This window comes from Mesocricetus auratus, unplaced genomic scaffold, assembly GCF_017639785.1.
Source record: "Mesocricetus auratus isolate SY011 unplaced genomic scaffold, BCM_Maur_2.0 Super-Scaffold_100676, whole genome shotgun sequence".
In the NCBI taxonomy this organism is placed as follows: domain Eukaryota; kingdom Metazoa; phylum Chordata; class Mammalia; order Rodentia; family Cricetidae; genus Mesocricetus; species Mesocricetus auratus.
The window spans coordinates 46,543,048-46,557,124 of record NW_024429266.1 but is presented as its reverse complement, the minus strand read 5'-3'; the positions used below and the strand labels follow the sequence as shown (position 1 = coordinate 46,557,124).

The 14,077-nt window shown below is 41.9% G+C and overlaps 1 long non-coding RNA gene across 1 annotated transcript; it reads right to left on the bottom strand.

Moving 5' to 3' along the window:
* Positions 1-3,142: 3,142 nt before the first annotated feature.
* On the bottom strand, positions 3,143-13,704 carry LOC121136894. The gene is made up of 2 exons (XR_005874083.1): positions 13,643-13,704; positions 3,143-3,330 (listed from the first exon to the last, which is right to left on the bottom strand). It is a non-coding gene; the product is annotated as an uncharacterized LOC121136894 (long non-coding RNA).
* Between the last annotated feature and the right edge of the window lie 373 nt (positions 13,705-14,077).

Below are 14,077 nucleotides of genomic sequence, written 5' to 3'. Positions count from 1 at the left end.
TGAAATGAACTTGAGAACACATTTTCTAAAGATGGTCCTTGGGTAGCCCAGATCTCCAAAATAAGATAAAACATAGTCACCAAATATAAGTTGAATAAACCTAATTCCAAGGAGAGGAATTAAACACAACACAGGCAGAAGGCAAAACTAGTGAAGAAGTCCTTGTCTAGTTCTTAATAGTAACCCGAGGCATAGTTGATCCAAAGACATTGGTCTGAGAAGGCCGTCTGACCCTCTTAGTTCCAACTCAATGATAAACACCTGTGCCTGGCCTCTTCCTGCAAAGCTTTCCTCCAATAGCTAACCAGGCAAGCAAACAGACCACTGGAAAGACTTAGAAAGTTAAACAGTTTTGTCAAGGAACAGTGGAATTCTGATTAGCAAATGGCAAGTCCTAATAGAAACTTATTCCTACCTAGGGAGGAAAAAAAAATGAACCATGCTATGATAGCCCTGACGGAATACTGGAGTTTAATTTGCAGCTTAATTCACCGTAAACTTACCTCTCGGTGTGGGACCAGGTGGCCAGAGTCAGGAGACTGCACAAGATTTCAGATGGCTAAATTAGACAATTGACTGCTCATCAGCTGCAGCAAGGGTGTCTACTGAACCTCTTTAAAAACGTCATTCGTGTCAATGGCTTTAACAGACCACCAGGAGCATATAATAGGCCATGAACAGAGCCACTGCCACAAACAGGGCCTGGCTGTAATGCTACTCAACTCCTGATGTGAATAGTTGTTTTTAACCAGTCACAAGGTTTAAATCCTTGTGGCATCGAGGAAGCCTTGAGTGAGTGTGTGCTGTTGACATGGGCACAGCCATGTCAAGGACTCCAGTACCCCAGACTCATGGAAAAATAACACCTCACACACACAAACACAACACAACCACCACCATTCCCTGGTGAGGCTCAGAGGGATGGCAAAGCCTTCCTTTGGTCCAGGAGCAGATGTTAATAATGTATGCAAAAATTGTCCACTATTGCTCTCTTCCCACCCTTACCCCATGTTTATGGCCTTAAAGCGGCTCCTCGCTGGAGTCTGCCTCCTTGTTCAGCTGTATGTAATTACCCTGCCTCCTTGTTTATCTGTGTGTAATAACACCGCCTTCTTGTTAAGCTGTAAGCAATAACCAGGCTCTCTGTTCGACTGTATACAATAAACAGGCCGCGCTTCTTGGGTGCTTTCTTTCTCTGTCAGAGGGCCTATCCTAGCTGTTCTCTGTGTCTTCGTGTTTGTTTTTTCTTCATTACCTTGCCACCCCAGACAGATCTATCCCTGGAACCATGCTGGACGTGACAAACATACTTTGTCCCCTCTGAAACCATGCTGAAGGTTGGCCCATGGCATAACACTGGTAAGGAGTGGTAAGACAAGGAGGTTGGTTCATTAAAAGGAATTAGTGCTGACATTCTGGAAAGAGATTTCAGTAGTAAGGCACTTTATCTCTTATATGGGAATCCTGTTTTTGTTATCACCCAGGAAACTGCCCAACTAACTTGTCAGCTTGAAAACACCATAAAAATCTCAGACCTTTTATAGTTCTTAAATAAGAGGTGCCATTATTTTTCTGTAAAAGGCTAACTAATAAGTGTCAAAAGATTTATGATCTACAGATGGTTTCTTTTTCTCTTTCTGTCTTGACTTTCTGTATTTCTTTTTTCCCCCTTTTTTCCTCTTGAAAAAAAAGATCTTAAAAATGTGAAGAAGAAAAAAATCATTCTTAGCTTTCAGGCCACACAAAAACATGTCACAAATGGTATTTAGCCAGTATAGTTTTTGACTCCAGGCCACACAAAAACATGCCACAAATAGTATTGGCCAAAAATACAGTTATTTGACTCTTTTTGGATATACATTTATTAAACAAAGTAGGCTGGGTCCACTGACTGTGTGTTAAAGGACACCACACATTATATATAACTATGCACATTCCTGTAAAAGAATGTTAAGTTGCACTTGCTCAGTTCGGGTTTACAGGCTAAGCGTGTAACTCAGCTTACACTCTCCTGGTGTACACAGATGTCTGGGTGGCATCCTCAGCACAACAAAGGCAGGCCCTGGTAGCACACACTTGTAATTCCAGCACTCAGCAAACAGAGCTAGAAAGACACAGATACCAGCGAAAGAGGTGGTTCAGTGGTTCAATTCCCAGCACCCACAATTCCAGGTCCATAGGATCTGGCACCCTTGCACAGCCATACATGCTGGCAAAACACCCAAAGCATGTAAAAATAAGTAAATCTAGCCAGGCGGTGGTAGCACATACCTTTAATCCCAGCACTTGGGAGTCAGAGGCAGATAGATCTCTGTGAGTTCAAGGCCAGCCTGGCCTTCAGAGTGAGTTCCAGAACAGTCAGGGCTGTTTCACAGAGAAATCCTGTCTGAAAAAAATCAAAAAATAAATAAATCAAAATAAGTAAATAAATAAATCTAAAAAAAAAATCACAGGTGCAAAGACATCCCTGTGGCCAGCTTGGGACCCTGTCTTTATTGGTTCATCATCCACCTATCAGTCAGTCAATACAATTTGGGGTTTGTGTTATATGATTTGGGGGGACATTTTATTTCAAATATGGTCTGAGTGTGTTTGCTAAACATTCCCTTGTTAGTGGTATGGCTCTAGTGGAGTGATGTTAAGAGGTAGTGAGACATGTAATAAGATTTGGGGACTGCATAGTCTCATTCACATCTTCTTGTCTGATTTTTTTAAATTGTGTTTTGTTGTTGTTGCTTTGGTTTTTTGAGACCAGGTTTCTCTGTGTAGCCCTAGCTGTCCTAAAACTCACTCTGTAGACCAGGCTGGCCTGGAACTCACAGAGATCCACCTGCCTCTGCCTCCTGAGTGCTGACATTAAAGGCTGTGCCATCACAGCCTGGATTAAATTGTTTCAAAGTGTTAAAGACATTGTTTCCTAAATATTGTACAAAAAAAGATAAGCTGGCTGGTCTACTTAAGTGCTAGAGCATATACATAATAATGATTCAGTTACCAACACTAAAAAGAAAAAGAAAAAAGCAACAAAGCAAAAGAAAAATTATGGGTAGATTTAGTTCATGGGGTTATGATTTTCTATATCTAAAAGGTATGAATAAAGAAACAAATGAAGCTAAAGTTGTAATCAGAAAAGAAGTAGGAGTTACTCATACTGGCCATATTTAATTGTATTCAGATGTACTTATTGAACAGTCTTGTTTTATCTTGTTCCATAAAGTCAACTTGTGTTTTGATCCAACTGTTGATAGTATGAAATTATTTCACAGAAGAGTATCACAGTCCAGTTGTTTTTGCCAGTTCAGATGCTGATAGAAAGTGTCTTTCTCCTGCCTGTGAAGAGACAGAGGACCAAAGTGATCTACCTCCAATGCCTTATTCAATTTACCCTTTACATATAAAATGAGGATAAGAACATAGCTGCTTTGTAGGGATGCTAAGGAAATTGAGTGAAAAAAGTAGTTGAATGTGTTGGAAGTTAATTCCCAATATATACCCATATCCTCATCCCCCCATGCATCATTTCTTCTTCTTTTTTTCTTTTTGTTTGTTTTTTGAGACAGGGTTTCTCTGAGGTTTTGGAGGTTGTCCTGGAACTTTCTCTATAGACTAGGCTGGTCTCAAACTCACAGAGATCCACCTGCCTCTGCCTCTCGAGTGCTGGGATTAAAGGCATGTGCCACCACTGCCCAGCTATGAATAATCTCTTTAGGTCCCAGTGAGTGCCTTTCTCTTCAGAAAATGTTCTTCTTTCCATAGTTTATCCTATATTCTTCTATGAGGATTCCCAAGATAGGGTAAAAGACAAAATTTAAATAAGAGATTTTTAAGTTCTTATTTATTATTACATGTGCCTGATGTGTACGTGTGTAGGGGCATGTGTATGCATGCCATGGCACTCATGGAGGTCAGAGGCTAATGTTCAGGAGTTGATCCTCTCCTTCCATGACAGAGTCTAGGGACTGAACTCTGGTTTGTCGGGGTTACATAGCAAGTGCCTTTACCTGCTGAATCATCTCACTTGCCCAAGAAACGTTTTACTTTAAAAATTCCACTTAAGTCAGTGTCGAAACTCAGTGGGGGTAAGGGGTGAAAAGGGAGGAGAGAAGGAAAGAGGTGGCAAAGAGATTGTGCTCCAAAAAAAAGAAGGTCTAAACGTGTATTCTCTCACTGTATAATGTATGATATTTATGGGGTGTGTGTGTGTGCGTGTGTGCATGTGTGTGTGTGTGCGCGCGCGCGCGCCAGAGGTAAATGTTGGGTGTCTTCCTCTTTACCCTTCACCTTAGTTTTCTTACCGTTCACTTAGTTGTCTTTTTCTCAACTTGGATCTCACTGATTCAGCCATACCAGCAGGCAATATGATCCAGGTAGCTTCGTGTCTCTGCTTCCCTGGCGCTAGGATCCCACACCTAGCTTTTTACACCAGTGCTGGGAACCCTAATGCAGTTCTTACTGCATTGCAAGAACTTTACCAAATGAACTCTCCCTCCAACCCAGTGCATAGTCTTTTGTGAACCAACATCTCTGGGTTCCATTCACCAGTCTCATTTATTAGGATAACAGTATTTAGTCCCTTGCAGACTAGATTGTGACTCTGTTTGTTGACTTCCGTAATTACTGGTTGGTAATGTTAGGAAAAATTTGTAGTGAAAAGTAACTATGGACTTAGTATGAAAATACTAAGCAATGTGAAAAGTGCTGTAGCTTCTCAAAAAAGTGCTTCTGTTTCTCAAGGGCTTTGATCTTGAAGTATAGCAGAATAAACCCGTTCCACCTCTATGTTCCTTTTGGTCGGAATGTTTTGTCACTGCAGGAGAATCAAATTAGAACAATATAAAAGAACAACAGTGACTTACATATGTTCCTCAAGGGCTTTGGAGGGGATGTGAGGAGGCGGGCAACCTTTGGTCCAGAACCTTGTCCTTCCTCTTATCTGTCTTGCTTGGTTATTTCATGCCCAACTATAAGTCCTTATTTATCTTTCTCCCTGTTCCAGACTTTGCTTTGTTAACTCTTTTTTGTTTGAGACAGTGTTTCTCTAGTAACTCTTGCTGTCCTGGAACTCACTCTGTAGATTAACCAGGCTGGCCTTAAACTCAGACATCCCAAATGCTGAGATTAAAGGTGTGGGCCACCGCGCCCCACTTCTCTTAATCTCCTTTATAGCTCCATCTTCACTGCAACATGTGAGCGGATTTTCGGGTGACACCAAGGACCCATTCCCCTTACTGGTTACAAAGACACAGTTCTTCCATCAGTGGAAAATTATTTTCTGAGCACAGGCTCTTTCTCTTATGATTATAGTATGTTTTTAGAAACTTTGTATATTGCACTTTAAATACAAATGTATTTTATTTATTCTTTGACAAGCTCATACATGTGAACAATGTATCTTGATCATATCTTCCCTATAGTCCCTCCTCACATTCTCCCCAGGCATTCCCAACACATCCCTTACATCTATGCCCTCTCCTTATTTTCATAACCCCCTAGTCCAATTAGTACTGCCTGTTGGAATGCTGACTGATCCTGTTGGCTTGAGAGTGTGCAAAGTAACCACAGCTGCAGTACAGGTGACTGTGGCTGCAGTGTAGGTGACCACAGCTGCAGTGAGTTTATAAGTGCTGTGCTCATTCTATGTCTAGAAGACAGCACAGTACTCCTCCCCATCCTCTCTATTTTTTCATCCCCTCTTCTGAGCTACAGGGTGGGGTTGATAGAGATGCCCACTTAGGGCTGAACACTCACGCAAGAGTCTCAGCACTTTGACTATGAGTCTCTGCATTAACTGATTGGAGGGACGTTTTTCTGGCCAAGGCCGAAGGCATACTAATCTATGTCTATAAATATAGTTATCTAGAGGGCAGTTTGATGACATGTCCATTTAGCAAAGCAATAATATTAGCTTCTTCCCTAAGGCACATGACCTCCCAAGCCAAGGGATTTTCATCAGATTAACAGTACCAGGTATGAAATCCTCCCAGTCGGGCAAGTCTCAAATCCAATTCACAGGCAGTTGCTATTCCGTAACCATCATTGTACCAGTGGCACAGTTTGCTTGCCAGACGTGTTGCAGACTGTAGGGTTCACAGCTAGCTGATACTATTTGGCTTTGGTTTTATGTGAAGTAAGTTGGTGTACACTAAAATTGTTTTTGTCTCTTTATTAATTTTACAGAGATGGAAATTGGGCCCAGGCCTGGTGCATGCCAGACAAATGCTTTGCCATGAAGCTTTAACTCCAGGCAAAAGTATTATTTAGGACACTGTTTCCTTTGTAAAATATGAAAATATTTAGGAAACATGAAATATATGCATATAAATAAATGAGGGATTCCACTGGATGTTGGTGGTGCACACCTTTAATCTCAGCACTTGGGAAGCAGAAGCAGGCGGATCTCTGTGAGTTTGAGGCCAGCCTGGTCTACAGAGTGCCAGGATAGGCTCCAAAGCTGCACAGAGAAACCCTGCCTCAAAAAAAAAACAAAAACAAAAGCAAAAAACAAAAAAACAACAAAAACAAAAACAAACAAAAAATGAAGAATTCCTATGGAATGAATTCATGTTATATCAAAGTACATAAGTAAGAGCTAACATGTACATAATGATAAGAATTACAAAATGGCTGGGGCTGAAGGAGTTGGGTCAGTGCTTAAGAACACTTGTTGCTCTTGGAGAAGTTGCAGGTTTGATTCCCAGCACCCACATGGCAGTTCGCAACCATCTGTAACTCCAATCCCAGGGGGTCTGATCCCTCTTCTGACTTCCAAAGGCACCAGTCGCACACATGGTGCAGAAACATATGCAGGCAAAACACTCATACACATAAACTAATAAGTGGATAAATCCCAAAAGAATGTTTTAAAAATTATTATAAAATGGAAAAAGTTATTGAACATTTTGTCACTCTCACTAAAGGAAAAATACCTATTTTGAAGTTCTAGTCACAGTAGTAATGATTTAGTTTGGGAAATACAGATCTCTCTCTCTCTCTCTTCTCCCTCTCTCTTCCTCTCTCTCTCTCTCTCTCTTCTCCCTCTCCCTCTCCCTCTCTCTCTCTCTCTCTCTCTCTCTTCTCCCTCTCCCTCTCCCTCTCTCCCTCCCTCCTGCTCTCTCCTTCTCCCCCTTCCCTTTTTGTGTGATTGTGTGTGTAGGACACGTACTTGGATGAACCCTCCGGTGTGTACATGCACATACAGAGGCCAGAACTTAATGTTGAATGTCTTCCTCCATGGCTCCCAGCTTATTTTGGAGACAGAGACTCTTATTGTATATGGAGCTTACCCTTTTGGCCAGACCAGCTGACAGGTAAGCAGTGGAGACCTACCTGTCTGCCCATCCAGCGCTGGAATTACAGAGCATGGCACCATGCTCAGCTTTTATATGGGTGCTGGGAATCTGAATTCAAGTCACCACATTGTCATAGAAAGCACTTTCACTCACTGAGCCACCCTCCCAGCTGATTGCACAACTTTCTAATTTCATTACTCATTTCACATACACTGGACGTTATTCTACTTGGTTTTTCAGTTCATAAAAATCCACAACCTCTTATGTTCCATAAACACCACATATATAGCCCAACATTAAATGAAGATGATGAAGTGTTGTGCTATTACTGTCTTCCAATTGAAACATCTCCTCCTGTAGAAAGGAGGGAGAGTCAGAAGCCTCAGGAAGTAAATAAAATGTAAGGACCAGACTTGGTGGAACACACATTTAATCCCAGAAGCATTCAGAGAGACAGAGATAGGTGGATCTCCAAGAGTTCAAGGCTAGCTTAGTCTACATAGTTCTAGAACAGACATAGTGAAACCTTGTGTCAAAAACAAAACAAAAACAAACAAGAAACCCCAAACAAGTTGGGCATATGTGGTGCAAACCTTTAATCCCAACACTTGGGAGGCAGAAGCAGTCTGATCTCTGTGAGTTCGAAGCCAGCCTGGTCTACTCATCGAATTCCAGGACAGGCTCCAAAGCTACACAAAAAAACCCAGTCTTGAAAAACAATAACAAAAACAAAACAAAGCCGGGTGGTGGTGGTGCACGCCCTTAATCCCTGCACTCGGGAGGCAGAGGCAGGTGGATCTCTGTGAGTTCGAGGCTGGGCTGGACCGACAGCCTCCAAAACAATACAGAGAAACCCTGTCTCGTAAAAACAAAAAACAAACAAACAAAAAACCAAAACAACAACAGCATGCTCAGGAAGCCCCAGGAATGTACAAGAGTCTTAAGCCGTTGTAAGCCCTTCCTACTCCCTCCCCCAAGGTTAGAAAAGCAGTGAACCATTGCTACTGAGATGAAGCTACCCTGAAGGCCAAGACATCTGAATTGTGCCAGGAGCTGTAAGAAGGCAGCTTTCTGAGCTGTCCCCCATGACCTCTCATCACTCTTACTTCTGTGAATGACCCTTCATCTATGCTTTTGTAAGTAACTCCAATAAACTGGCAAGTTAAGACACACTTGGGTGAAATAATTTCTTTTGTCTGTCATCAGTACCCCATGTTGGGTAGAAGAGATTTGTATCTCCTCAAAAAGTGAAATGATAATTTGTATCTGATAGAGATTAGAACCAGTGGTGAGCTGGAGAGGACTGAATGCATGGCCTGTTTGGGTGATCAGACAAACAACTAAAATGATTGATGTGAAGGTAATATGTCTACAGAAGCAATCCCAATATAGCTACCTTTTCCTATGTGGTATGGGATTGGGTACCTCTCATGGCTGCTGCATGCTTCCTGAAATGGACGATAAGATATGGAGCCAAGTCTGACACATCTGAGAGTTGAGTGCTCTTAGTGGGAATCCCATGGTAGCCACCTTCCTCCATGTGGTGTGGGAAGCATGCCTTGTTGGCAAATGGGGCCTGCCCCTCAAGAAGTATAACAATACCTAAGTAAAGTGATGCATGGCCTAGAGAATATATTGCAGTTTCTAAGAGTAAAATGTTTGGGCCATAAGCAGATAATGAAAGTCAATGATTGATCTTTCCTGTGAATAATAAGGCACGTAATGGAAGCAGAGATGTCTGCACAGGAAGAATCTGCCATGTCAAGAGGGAGATGCAACCGAAAAAGATGTGTAGATCCTGTGCTTTGACCTTTGATTTAACTGTGAAAGTATAAAGAGAGGACGAAATAGAGATGATGTTGGATTATCCTTTTAGTATAGTATTACCCCCCCCCGTGTGTGTATGTGTGTGTGTGTGTGTGTGTGTGTGAGAGAGAGAGAGAGAGAGAGAGAGAGAGAGAGAGAGAGAGAGAGAGAGATTCATGGAGACCAGAAAGAAGGCATCTGTGGTGCTTTGAAAGTAAACTGCCCCCATAGGAGTAGCACTATTAGGAGGTGGCCTTGTTGGAGGAAGTGTGTTGCTGTGGGGGTGGCCTTTGAGGTCTTCTGTGCTCAAGCTGCTTCCAGTGTCACAGTTGCTTCCTCTTGCCTTAGGATCAAGATAGAACTCACAACTCCTTCTCTAGCACCATGTCAGCCTGCACTGTCATGCTTCCCACCATGATGATAGTGAACTGAACCTCTGAATACACAAGCCAGCCCCAATTAGATGTTTTCCTTTATAAGAGTTGCAGTGATCATGGTGTCTCTTCACAGCAATAGAAATCCTAAGAGAGTGTCATATTTCATGGAGCTAGAAATATGGGCAATTTGTGTGATACCCTACATCTGTGCTGGGAACTGAACCCTTATTACGTGAATTCTGACCATCAAAGAATCAAGCAGGCAATTAAACAGGGAGGAGGGTGGGGCAGCGGTGGTGGCGAGGCAGGCATGGACCAAAGCTTATGCTTGTCCAGTAGCCCCTCATAATCTTTCCCACAGGTGTTGTAGGTTAGGTAACAGTGCTACCACCCCACTAGAGGATACTCTCTGAGTCCCCCATGAAGAGAATTTCCATCACAGTTAGACATGTTTACAGGAACAGACACTACAGGAAAAATTTTCTAGGTAGTAAAAAAAAAAACCATTCCTTTCTTAGCAAAAAGTATCTGTAGTGTGACCTTCAACCAGATGTGGTAATCATTTTTCAAGGAAGCTTCTTGCAAGTGCAAGATAAGAATCGGGGGCTTTCAACAAGCACTCAGCACACTAGAGTGAAATTTTAACAGTCTACTTTGTATTTAATCCTGCAGTTTCTAGGCAAGGATTGCTGTTAGGCTTTCACAATCAGAGAGTTAATTTGATTTTGTTAGGTACATCTGTACTGCGGTGTGTGTGTGTGTGTGTGTGTGTGTGTGTGTGTGTTCTTCATTGCGAAGCAAGGGAAAACACTACATGTTAGATTAAGGTGAGACCTTCTTGAGATCCAAAAGCTTCACCAAGGGAGGAATCAGACAGTGAAGAGGAAAAAAGTGAGACAAATGTGACTGAAGATAGCCTCAGATCTGACCTTTAATGTAGAGGACAGGAAAGTACATGACTCAACATGAAGACGGGAACCTTAATAGCTAGTGCTGGAAGCTACAATAAGCAGGAAGTACTGCTTGAACTGGGGGAAAGGTTTTTGATTTTTTGTTTATTAATAGTTATTATTACACCTATTTATTTCAGTGTGTGTAGCAGACATGAGGAGATCAGAGGACAACTTGTGAGAGTCAGCTCCTTCCCCTGTTTGGATCTTGGGGATGGAACTCAGGTCATCAGGCTTGGCCCTAATACCTTTACCCATTGAGTCATCTTGCTGGTCCTGGGGGTGTGTAACTTTGTAACAATAACTAAAAGAGTCTCCCAGGAGGCTGTGGGAGGTCAAATGTGTCAGTTTGAGTGCTGTAAAACAGAAACAAAGTTGTCCCCTTTGGAGACAAAGGCTCAGGTCAGAATTCCCATGATAAGGGTTTTATTGGGTATCTTCCTGTTGCACTCCTCTCTTCCCTCTCATACTTGTATAGCAGAAATCTCTAAAACGTAAGGAACCTATTAAACCTAGTATAATCTGAAGATCACCATATTTCTTTTCTCCCTAAAAGCCATTAGCTATTAATTTTTTGTTTGTTTTTTGGAGTCAGGGTTTCTCTGTGGCTTTGGAGGTTGTCCTGGAACTAGCTCTTGTAGACCAGGCTAGCCTCGAACTCACAGAGATCCGCCTGCCTCTGCCTCCCAAGTGCTGGGATCAAAGGTATGCGCCACCAATGCCCAGCTAGCCATTAATTTTTATATTCTTTTAATTTGAGAGCAAATCATGTTATTATAGCTGCTAATTTTCAAGTGTACAGATTTCTGCTTGCATATACTTCATCTGCAATTACTTTTAAGTTTATATTTAAATTTCAGACTGTATTGTAAAAGGTATTTAAAGTAGCATTTAAAAACTAAACCTTGAGGCATACCTCTGTGAGTTCAAGGCCAGCCTGGTCTACAGAGTAAGTTCCAGTACAACTAGGGCTAAACAGAGAAACCCTGTCTCAACAAAACAAAACAACAACAAAAACCAGGATCTATATTTTCCAATTTGGCCATAATCCACATTGGCCTCAAATTTATGGCCATATCAGTATATTCTTGATTTTGACTATGCATCTCATGTTACATACACACTATTTATGTAGTCAAAGAACCAAGCACATCTACCTGTCTGTCTGTCTATCTATGTATCTATCTATCTATCTATATCTGTGTACTTCTTTTCAGTTTTATTAAGGTAAACATGACAAAAAATTTTTTTCAGACAGGGTTTCTCTGTGTAGCCCTGGCTGTCTTAGAACTTGCTCTGTAGACCAGGATGTTCTGCAATTTACAGAGATCCTCCTTTCTCTGTCTCCTGAGTGCAGGTATTAAAGGCATGCAGCTCCACCCCGAGGCTGACAAAAACTTCTTTATCTAATACATACAACTTGATGGTCTTTAAAACATTTCTTTCTTTCTTTACTTGTTTATTTATTTTGTGTGTGTATGTATACTGAATATACAAAAGGAAAGAAAAGGAACCATAACTGCTCCTTGGTATGGTGAGGGTTATTGCAGATAAAAAGGAGAGCCAGTCAGGGACGGGGATATCTGGGAAATTCCAGAGTGGACTTGTCCAGACTGAGCTGGGTCACATGGGAACAGGGAGTAAGGAAGGGAGTGGGGAAGGAGGGGAACCAGATGCAGCAGACAAGAGGCACAGAGGTAGAAAGAGACAAAGAGAGCCAGTAACCAAAATGGTTGGATTATATAGGGAAGAGCAGCCCAGCTCCCTTGGCTGGAGAGTTCAGGGCTGGGGGTGGGGTGTGTATGCCAGCCAGGAGGGCCCTGTAAGAATTGTAGGGAGAACCTGGTAACCAGGTCTGTTTTGCTATGTTAATAGTCATCTCAGCCATTTGTTCCAGGATTGAAACCCAACCTATCCAGGTGTGCAGGTTAGAGTACATGTTGAAAGGGTTGATGGCTGAGCCTTCTCTCTGGTCCACAAATTGATGTTTTGTTTTGTTTTTTTGAGACAGGGTTTCTCTATGTAATCTTGACTGTCTTGGAACTCTCTCTGTATATCCAGCTAGCCTCCAACTCATAGAGATCTGACTGCCTCTGCCTCTAGAGTTCTGGGTTTAAAGGCGTGAGCCACCATGGCTTGATGTTTTAATGTATACAGTAACATAGCAACCAAGCTAATTAACATATCCATCATCCTCAAGAGCTATGTTTGTTTCTGTTGGTGAGAAAACTTGCGAGTGATATCTTTAGCAAATTTCAAGACTACACTACAGTATTGTTAACTATATTACAGTGCTGTATGTTAGATATCTAGAATTTATTTGTATTGTATAAGTAACATTCTACCTTTTCAGTAAAATCTCCATATTCCCCTTCCTCCAGCTGGTAGTAACTACCAATCTCTTTTCTGTCAAAATCCTCCTTCTCCTTTTCTGTTTGTTTTTTTGAGACAAGGTATCTCTCTGTAGCCCTGGTACACCCTCCGTAGACAGACTGACCTCAAACCCACCAGACATCTGCCTGTCTCCAAAGTGCCAGGATTGAAGGCATATGCCACTATTGCCTGGCTCCAACATCCTTCTTATGCTGCTGAAGTCAGCACTGTTGGTCCAAATTGACCAGCCAAAATGGCAGTGCTGGTGACAGGGTCCTAACAGAAGGACTCTGACCAGATCGGTAAGCAAAAGCCTGAATTCAGCTTTTGTTTACCAGAAAGCTTCTTTAATCTGCCTCCGAGGGTCAACTAACTTTAGGCAAGGTAATCTGGTTCCCTGTCAATCAGAACAGCCTGTGTCAGATCAAAGGCCCCCACCTGGCTGACTGCCATAAAATTTGCCTGCCTTAGCTGTCTGATTCCCTATAAACTTTTCTTTCTAGTTATGGAGTGGTTCAGTTGGTGGTCTCACTATGCCCATCCTTACAATCACAAGTGTGGACAAAAGTATCATTTTTATAGCTATTTCCTGAAACCCAAGAACTTGAAAAGTATCAGTCTAGCTCAACGTATTATGCTTAAATTGGGCATAATGCTGTTTATAACATGTAGTCTTCCTACCAGTCGCTTGGGTCCTGCTGCTGTCTCAGCCCCCAAATAATGCACGAGACACTATATTAATTATGAATTAATTATGGCTGTTTGCTTGGTTTCTTATCAGCTAGCTCTGACTTAAATATTAACCCACAAATGCTAATCTGAGTATATCCATGTGGTCTTCTCTTACCAGAGAAAGGGTCCAGACCTCTTACTCCTCTGATGGCGCCCGGACCTGGGACACAAATTTTCACTTAACAAAAGCTTTAAAAGGGGTTTTTAAAAACAGAAGAACAGAGAGAAGCATGGCTTCTTGGTAGCAGCATTTTTCTCTGGTGGGCTCTGTTTTTCTAGAGACAAGCAGAGATTTGCATGGCCAGCTCTGGTGGTAAACTTACATCCACCACCACCTTGGAAAGACAGCAGTTAAAACAGCTGCAGTTTTTAGCAGATAAAAGACACGTAACCAGAAAAACATAGACTTACAAGTAAAGTCACAATCAACTGAAGTAAAAATTCTAAAAGGTTTACAGTGTGTTTAAAAATACATGTAGGCTTGGGAGAGAAAAAAATAAACAAAATAAAGTGATTTAAAAAAACAGAGTGGCTAGGCAGTGGTGGAACA